Source organism: Euleptes europaea, chromosome 5 (genome assembly GCF_029931775.1).
Source record: "Euleptes europaea isolate rEulEur1 chromosome 5, rEulEur1.hap1, whole genome shotgun sequence".
Lineage (NCBI taxonomy): Eukaryota > Metazoa > Chordata > Lepidosauria > Squamata > Sphaerodactylidae > Euleptes > Euleptes europaea.
Window position 1 is genome coordinate 44384495 of NC_079316.1, and position 9951 is coordinate 44394445.

The window sequence follows — 9951 nt, forward strand, 5'->3', positions numbered from 1 at the left end:
CGTGCCATAAAATTCAAGAAAACCTCACTTTTTTTGGTGGTGGGGAAGCATATGCTACTGGTATCTTTGACATCAGCTTTGCCCGCAATTATTTTGGTAGTCTGTTGATACACCAGTAGTGCCACGGTCACACAGCCCGGATAACCTACAAGAACCAATGAACTCTGACCGTGAAAGCCTTCGACAAGACTGGCTCTGTTAAGTCAACCACCCTCATTTTCACACAACTGAAAAGGAGCTGTTGTAACTTCCCTCCCTGCTTTCCTTGGGCCTTGCTTTTATTCATGGCCATATCACTGTTTCCACAAGTGCTGAGAAACAAGGCCAACAAGGCCGGCCCTACCTTAACAGAACTCCCAACCACCCAGCGAACCACAGTCTCACTGGGAAGCCACTGGTGTATCAACAGACTACCAAAACAACTGCGGGCAAAGCTGATGTCGAAGAGACCAGTAGCATATGCTTCCCCACCACCACAAAAAAGTGAATTCACAGTGGGTAGCCGTGTTAGTCTGTCTGCAGTAGTAGAAAAGGGCACGAGTCCAGTAGCACCTCAAAGACTAACAAGAATATTTTCTGGTAGGGTATGAGCTTGCGTGAGCCACAGCTCTGTTAGTCTGTCTGCAGTAGTAGAAAAGGGCAAGAGTCCAGTAGCACCTCAAAGACGAACAAGAATATTTTCTGGTAGGGTATGAGCTTTCGTGAGCCACAGCTGTTAGTCTGTCTGCAGTAGCAGAAAAGGACAAGAGTCCAGTAGCACCTTAAAGACTAACAAGAATATTTTCTGGTAGGGTATGAGCTTTTGTGAGCCACAGCTCTGTTAGTCTGCCTGCAGTAGTAGTAAAGGGCAAGAGTCCAGTAGCACCTTAAAGACTAACAAAAATATTTCCTGGTAGGGTATGAGCTTTCGTGAGCCACGCTACTACAGAAAAAGTGAGGTTTTCTTGAATTTTATGGCACGGGTGCTACGAACGATTCAAAATCCCTGGCTGCAGAAGCACAGCTTGCAATAACCTCTGCCCGTGCAAAACTTCAGAACAGTCGGCAGCGCGCAGCAAGTTGTCCTTCTCATTGCAGGGCCTGTTCGCGCGGGATGCCAATGGGTGCCAGGCTCCGCCCGAGATTAGCGATGGCGTCCTGAGCTTCCGACAACGTCACCGCTGTCCCCATTGTCCTCGCCCCAGAGGTCTCCGCTGGAGTCGTCGTCGCGGCCCCCCACCCGCTTTACCTCCCCCCCTTGCAATACCCACACCAGCCACAGGAGCGCTGCTCCGAACTCCGGGGAGGGGGCGGAGCGCAGGCGGGGGGGGAGCTCCCTTCCCCCCCCCCCCAGCCTCCTCTCCAGGTTCCTCGGCGTCAAAAGTCCCAAACGCACCCGGGCCGGAGGGAACTTCTCTTCCTCCCTCCGCCGCTAGTTGGACGGGGGGAGGGGGAGGAAAAACCCGGCCAGGAAAGTTGGTGCAAAGTTTTGCAGCTTGGCCGGGAGGGGGAGGAGGATCCGGCTGGTGCGCGCCTGTGACACGTAGCCCGATCGGTCCCCCGCCCCCTCTCCTCTCTCTCTCTCCCCCCCCCATGGCGGAGTCCAGAAGCCAAGCGTGCGCTCCGCTCGGATCAGGCCTCCGGTCCAAAGGAAAGGAGGCGGACAGGCGGAGGAAGGGGAAAGCGGCTGGGCGGGAGAAGGCATGGCGGGACACCGGCTCGGGCGCCTTCTCGCCGCCTCCACGTCGGCAACCAGCTCGCTCCCCACCCCACCCCCCAGAACCGCGACAGGGCTTGGCAGCCCTCCCTGCAGTGTCTCCCCCCCCCCCCCGTCATCACGCGTGGCGGTCGCCTCTCGGACTCCCCCCGGCCCGCTCGACCGCCCCAGATGCGGCACTCACTCCGGCCCGCGCCTGCTTAGCCCGCTCTGCTGGAAAAGCCCCGAAGCGCTCCCGGGAAAAGCTGCGAGGCACCTTCCCGTCTGCTATATGGGGGCGAGGCCGCCAATCCCAAGCTCACACGTCAGAAGAGCCGGGCCCCTTCCTTTCCCTTCCCGGGAAGGCCACGCCCACCTCGCCAGCAAGCGCGAGGCTGCGAGGAGCGCTTCGTGACGTTCCGCCTCCTGAGCCCCGCTGGCCCGGCCCGCGCGCCTCCGGCCCGGCCTACGAGCTGGAGCTGGGGCTGCGGCGGACCCCCCCCCGCTCTGCCCCCCACGAAGCAGGCAGGGGCTTCCAGAGAGGCCCCCTTCCCTCTACCGAAAAGGACCACATCCTAGGCACGTTTACTTTGACCCTAAACCCTCAATAAAGAGCTTGACTCAATGAAGGAAGCCACAGCCTTCAATTTGCAAGATCTGAGCAAGGCTGTCAAAGACAGGACATTTTGGAGGACTTTCATTCATAGGGTCGCCGTGAGTCGGAAGCGACTTGACGGCGCTTAACACACAACAAACCCTAATACAATCCTATGCACGCTTTCTTGGGAATAGGCTCCGTTCCTCTCGGGCCGAGTAAAACAGGATAGGAGCAGGCTGCCCCACTGCTAGGGGAACACAGCCGGTTGAGTTCACTGGGACTTACTTTGGAGTAAGCCTACTTCGTGATCTCACGGTAAGAATCGCCTGTGGGCCCACGTGCGTGCATTTTAACAGTATTCGGAGGTGCTCTCTAGAGTAAAATCCCGAATCACTGGGATGCCTTCTCCGCATAACCCAATCACGTCAAGGGGCAGGAGAAACAAAAATATAGATACACGTAGGTAATTAAGCCTATGCTGACTTTACAATACACTGATTTATGGCTTTGTGGCAATCGGTCTGTGTTGGAACACACTGAGGTATGTTTGAACCAGCTGTCTCTCCTCTCTAGTTCTGCTCAAGCAAACCTTCTTCAGTCAGCAATCAAGTAAAGAAAATAAAGTAACCGAAGAACTACATAACCACTGCATCTGCCAACAGTTCTTCTGATATCCTTCAAAGTATCTGGGGACTGTGACTGCTCCACTACATTATCTTTTCTCCAAGCTAAACCTACCCACCAAGTTCTTCAGCATTTCCCCCCTCCAATTTACCTTTCAGGGCCTTCATTTTCTCTGTGCATTTATTCCCTAAATATGACAACTACCTACTTGAACTGTGAATAGTAGCAAATAGGGCCAGGCACAACATACTATTACTCCTATTCAACAGGTTAATGATGTTGCTATGGATACTGCTTTAAATGGCTTGGGCCTTGTGTGATGTTGCACCACATTGTTGTCTTGATTTCAGTTTACCATCCACTTTCTCTGACATAGGGAGCTTTGACTCTCAAAAGCTTATACCTCAAAAACCTTGTAGGTCTCTAGGATGCTACTGGACTTGAATCTAGTTGTTTAACACGTAAATCTTTCTCATTAAAACTACTGCACTATCCTATTACTCCTTCCTTACGTTGGTTCTTTCCTACATGTAACACTATATGAAGCACAACAATAAAATTCCCTTCTGTTGCTATCTACCCAGCTCTACAATTTATCTTCCTGTTCTCAGACCCTCCAGATGTTATATCAGCTGCAAATTTGGAATGTGCGCTGTCTATTCTTTCTATCCAAATCATTAAGATACTAGAAAGTCCAGCTTTGTTGGGGAGGGCAGGATATAAGCGTAATAAAGCAAATAAGTCAACAGGTGGAGCACCAACCCTTATAGAACACTGCTGGCTACCCTCTTCCCAATTTGATGTTGATCATTTACTACAAACTTAATGAACTATCTGGCCATCTTTTAATAGTTTTAATTTGTTTTGGGGTGTTTTTTTTAAACTGGACAATAACATTCTTGGGGAATATTTTGGAGAACTAGGACAGCAATTACAAGCACATCATACTAAAACTACATACCACAATTCACTGGAACTTGTTTGGGAGTAAACATGCTTTGAATCACATTTGCAAGAAGTTTGCCATTGATATTTAATAGTTAAAAATGTGAAAGGCCATTCTTTCTATATTGACAGTACTGAACTGGGGCATGGCAGGGAACATACTACCACTGACGCATTGCACTAAACTAACTTTAGTTGATCTCTCCCCCCCCTTTTTTGTAAAGAGATACCTCATCCACCACCACCCCTTTTTGAAGTTCCAAGCATATTTTGGGGGGACTGAGTGGAAGTGGGTACACAAAACACATTATTGAGAGGGGTCTTCAACAATTGCTGGCCTATTCCTCATTTCTGCTCCCAACAGAACCAGCTTGGAACTAGTGTTGTCCACGTGACATGAGAAGCAGCACCAAGGAAGCATTCACTTGGCCACGTCATCACTGTTTATAGGAACTGCCTTTGCCATTTTGACTGAATGCTAAAAACCAGAGCAAGACCACATTTACTCTTCCATACAGATTCTACCTCAAGAAGCAACCAGTACTTCGAGCTCTCCTTCCAAAAGGTGAGTTAAAGCTTTCCTCAGTGTAGAGACACGTGGGTTCATTATTGTACATGTGCTTGCATTCAACTTCCAGACTGCCATGTCACGGACTTTCCTTGGAATAGCTACAACATCCTATGGGGAAGACCATATCACCACAATGCTGTACAGTTATACATTCAAATATTTTTCAGTATTACAGAGAAGTTATGGAAGTATTTGCCAATTTTCAAATTACAACATGAGATGTACCTGAATATGCCACCAAGTCCATGCTGGAGAGAAAATACCTGGAAGGACCTAATTGTATCTTATTGTTTGAGCTCTTAAAACAGAAATTTCTGGATGCATGAAACCATCACAGCATGTTTGCAAACAGTTTTCACAGGGGGAAGATAACCTGTCATAACATGTGCCTGTTTAGCACATCACGATCTAACACATTCTGTGGGAGGAAAATGAAAAGAAACTTCAGGGGAAGCAAAAGGTCTGTCTTTACCTGCCTATCTGTTCTTTGGTTGCAACAGCTTCACTAAAACTGACTTGCCATAATTCACTCCTGTTTTCTCCTCATAAGACATGTTGTTCATGGTCTGCTCTTACTATTATCAGATGTTCAGGATAATCGCATCACTTGTGAATATTTGTGTGCATCTTTTGTGGGAGCAACAGCAGGACTTAAAATGATCATGCCAGAGATGGCAGAAAGGAAGACAGACAGACAGTGCAGTAACAAAAAACCAAACTTCACAATGAGAAATTTAAGGGACGGTAAATGGACCAGCTAGCAATGACAAGGAGCCTATTTAAATCAAGGTTGTTTGGGTTTTCTTAAATATGGCCAATCTAAAGAATATAAATGAACAGTAAATAGCCTGGAGAAAATAGCCCATAACAACTGCATTTGTTAACTGTCATTATAAAACCTGAAAGTTAAAATGTCAGTTTCTGGTGTTCAAGGCCTATTGTTAACTCAGTTATCTGAGAAGGATGCCCCTCCCAATACTTTTCTCAAAACACACATTGATAAAAAGTGTCCTAATATACCCTAACACTTAACACATTGAATCAGAGGTTATTGGGGAACTGGTCTTGTAAGGTACATTAACATTCAGAAAATAACTATTACCACTTACACCAGTTACTTTTATCCGGTTTCTTGCCCTTAACATCTTGTTGCAGTGATTACAGCACACTTGAGATCAACAAAGACAGCAAAAAAAAATTCTTTACAAACGTGAGGTATGCAAACAGATCAAAACCAAAGAGAAAGATGTTCTCTTCAAACTGTAAATCATTTTATTCCCAGCAGACTGTCTACATGCAGGACATGTACCACTCCAGAGCTCCTGCCTTTAGGTTATCCTTCCTTGTCAAACTTGTTCGTGATCAACTCTAAGAGTTTAGATTGGGAAGTGTTAACCAAACCCATCTGAAAGAGGATGTGCATACATTTTGAACTGTCCAAAATGCCATTCACAGTGCCCATTAATATAATGCTACCATTGTCTAGTCCAGTGGTTCCCAAACTTTTCAGGCCACCACCCCCTTGGTTCCACAAACTCAACCCCAGCACCCCCTATCCTATCAAAACCATTATTCAAAATAGGGGTTTGCATGACGCACTAAGGATGATAAGAACAATAAAATTTCAAAACAGTAACAATTAATTGCACATCTATTCAAAATCAAATTTAAACTTTTTAGTTGAAATGTATTCAACAAAACTGATGAACTTGATCCAGTGGTACCAGCTCTTCAAAGTCTGGAAAAAAAATTCTGATAGTTTCCACCAAATTTGCCAGCATGGTGCCATAGCTTGATCTATTGTAAATTAGTAAACAACACAGTTGAAGGGGCCCACCTCTAGCGCCCCCCTGCTGCCCCCTTGCTCCAGGGGGCGGTACTGTCCACTTTGGGAACTCTAGACTCTAGTCCATGGAGTGACGATAGCCCATATTTTCCTGAACAATCCAATGTTTTATACTTCCAGAAATTCACCATACAGCTCTCAAAATGTGTATTCTTAGTCATCTGATGAACAGGACATCAGTAGTACACATATCTCCCCTGCAGAACTCACTTGTGCTGCAAGAAACAGCAGGAATCTTTTCTGAGCAGCAGAAGGGATATATTGGCGGCGATCAAAAATAATTGCATGCTAGGAAGCCAAGCTAATTTTTGTGGATCTTGACTAAGTTTTATGGCTCTTTCACTAGTAAGATGCATTCCTATGAAAATTTACTTATGTTTATGCCCCACTGACCTCAGGTAGAGCTTACCTTCTCCATCTAGGCTGAGACTTATGACTCCTGGATGATTTGAAAATTTCCAGAGAAATACAGGTTTCACCCATAATATGTCCCAGATTGCCAGATGTGACATATGTTTACTGTATCTGGCTCTGAATTCTTGTACTGGCAGAGATTTTTAGCTAACACCAAACTTAGTCCAGGGAAAGAAAGTAATACTCCAACTGGGGGAGGTAAGAATAGCTTCACTAACAGTGCATTCCTAAGGAGAGTTACTCCAGTCTAAACCTACTGAAATGAATGGGCTCAGACTGGAGTAACTCTCCTTAGGAATGCACTGTAACTGGTGACATAAACTACTAGAAGATCTAGCCTGGCCTGAAATAATGGCTTTCTCATGAATAATCTATTTGTACTTGACAAGTTGTAGAGATATTTTAATAGAGTCATTCTTTCATTTGATGCACAGTATTATCAACACAGTGATTGGCATTGCTCACAAGCAGCAGAAAGCACTGAGGACTAGAATAAGTATCTAAGCAAAAATGTCTGATGTATTTTGACCTCAGAAAGATAACAACACACATGATTTCAATTATCTGGTTAGAAAGAACACAATTATTCAAAACCATTCTTGGTTATAAAGCAGACCACACTAAATAAAAGTAAAAAAAGCACTATCAAATACTCATCGATTACATTTCAGATAAATCTATGACATATGTTTATTAACAAGCTATACCAAGTCAAATGTTTAACTCCCAATTTGGTGTGCATTTGACTGTGGAACAGCAAGATCCTTCTATCAAAGATTAAACCAATTTAGGACTAGAACAAGCTCTTTATCCGGGGAAATGATAGTAAGAGACATCACAGAAAGCTTTTTGCAGGAGCTTCTTTTGAAATTTCTTCTGATGAAGAACTTATTCTAGATCAAAATGCATTGAGATCTATTCTTCCCTCCCCTCCACCTCTCAGGCAATGGACTGAGCAGGGGCTCAGTCACCAAGTATGGGAAGATCCTTTTAGAGCAATCCACAATTCACTTGAGATGTCACTATAATTAATAAGTTCTTAGATACTTAGCTGTTCCCCATGGTTCTAAATACTTTGAGGAAGTTAAACAGCACTTGTCTAATTACAGAATATTGATAGTTCTCACTATTAATTCATGGGGAGAAAGTCTGCTTATTCCTACTCTGTGCTTCCTTTTCTTTAGCCAGTTATCTTGTAACTTTTTAATCTACGACTGCAAAATGTAAACATAGCCTCATTTAGTAATTAAGTCTTCAATAAATAGCTGGAACATTCAAGATACGAACTATAACATGCGGCACATTGGGAAGAAAAAACACTGTGGGAACACGCCAATAGCAACATAGTCAATAATTTTAACAGAGCATGAAATACCCCAGTGATGCTATTTATTTATTTACATTATTAATAGTCTACCTTTCTCACTGGGAATCAAGCTGGATTACATATGATAAATCAATACAATCAACAGTGGAACATCCAAAGCAAATATTACATGGTAAGAGCCTGCTTACAGAAACAGATAGTGCCTACAGCAAGATATAGTGTGGTATGGTCCACAGTCCCCAACACTCCTCCCCAGGCTTTTCTCTGAGCTACATCGTTACAGTGCAGCTCTGATACCCGAGCAAATAGCTCTCTTGAACAATTCAGCTTTGCATAGTTTGCAGAAAGACACAAGGATAGAGCCCTCCTTGGCTTGGGGTTTGAAGAACCCTTTGCTCGTTTATCCACTGTATGTCCTGTTTGCTTCCAGACAAAATTTAAAGCAGTGGTACTTGACTAAAAAGCCCAAAGCAGCTTGGGACGAGTATCTGAAGAACTGCCTCCTCCTGAGCCACCCTCTTTACCAGTTAAGATCTTCTCAGGCCCAGCTCTGTTCCCTCATCCACAGATATGAAGCAGGTAGCAACCAGAAACAAGGCTTTTCTGGTAATAGCCCTCCCCCCACTTATGGAATGCACACCCTCTTTATAGCCTTCCTGCTAGCACCTACTCTTTGGACATACAGGTGCCAAGTCAAAACAGTTCTATTTGCTTTTAACTGATTTTTCACCACGCCTTTAGTGGGTCATTTTAACATGTTACTACAGATTTTATGGCTTCTGGTATTCTACATTCCCTGCCTTATCTAGCTAAAATGGTATTGACTCTGCAATTATGCTCTATGCAACTGAGTCCCTATAAAGGTTTATTGTTATTTACTGGTTTGCTGCCAGCCTAAATTGTTATTGTTAACACGATGTTTTAATATCTGTTATTGTTCCTTTTGTTGCTATTGCTCAGAGCTACCTGAAACAGCACTGCTGAAGAGGTGGCATAGATGTTGTAAGTAAATACATTCCATGGCCAGGTTACAGAAGGTTCGTGCGCCTTTAACTGCTGTGCAGAAGACGGGATTTTGGAATTTAGAGCTTGGCATTTAACGGTGAGAAAAGACACATTTGCTGGCATTCCCGCTTCTGTGCGTCTGTCTAGATCATACGGAGAAATATTACCCCCAAATGCCCCAATTTATTTGAAATTGACATAGTCAAGGGTGCATTTATGGGGGAGGGGAGAGATTTTGTGTGAGGAATCTAACCAGGGGCACTACAAAGGGAACAGCATCCGGTATATCGCGCTAACACCTCTCATTCCCACCATCTCTATGGTACGAAAGAACGCAGGGAAGCCACGTGTTCCGTGAAAGCCAATTGAAACTGAAGACACCATAGAGTTACTAATAACGGTTAGCACAGAGCTCCGCCGATCACAGCCCCCATCCCGTTAATTCCTTCTGGCTACATTAAAAGCTAAACCAAAATGATTATCATTCGGTGTGTTATTCTAGCAGGCCGCTCTTTGCGTTTTGTCCCGATGGTGCGAGACGCAGGATCTTACCTCGTATGGGCTCACAACACAGCTATGCCAAATACGAGAGACTTGCCGCCATCTTGGTAAAGGAAAGGGTCCGTACGTGACCCGCCAAAATAGCGATGGAAACTCCTCCCCACCACCACCATTGCCCTGTCGTGTCACTATGACAACCCAGAGGGGTGGTTGCGCACGCGCCTTTGTTCACAGCCGCCTTTATGCTTTTTTTTTTTTTGTCGTATGCAAAGGTTTAGACTAAAGACTTATTTGTTTATTCATGACGCAAGTTGTGTGGGCGGGTCAACAGAGCAGAGGCCGCGCCGATGATCGCAAGTACGCATGCGCGGCGGAATTCTGCGAGGCGGTTGGGCGGGTTCGAAGGCTGCTGCGGCGGTTTTGCTGTGGGAATCTGAGGCGGCTA

The 9951-nt window shown here is 45.2% G+C and overlaps 1 protein-coding gene across 1 annotated transcript in view; it reads right to left on the bottom strand.

Annotated features, from left to right (window-relative positions):
- Positions 1-9668, bottom strand: part of HDLBP (high density lipoprotein binding protein) — a 59613-nt gene extending 49945 nt beyond the window's left edge. Inside the window, exon 1 of the mRNA XM_056849376.1 lies at positions 9558-9668. The gene's annotated coding sequence lies outside the window, so the exon portion shown is untranslated. The remainder of the gene's footprint in view (positions 1-9557) is intronic.
- Positions 9669-9951: the final 283 nt, after the last annotated feature.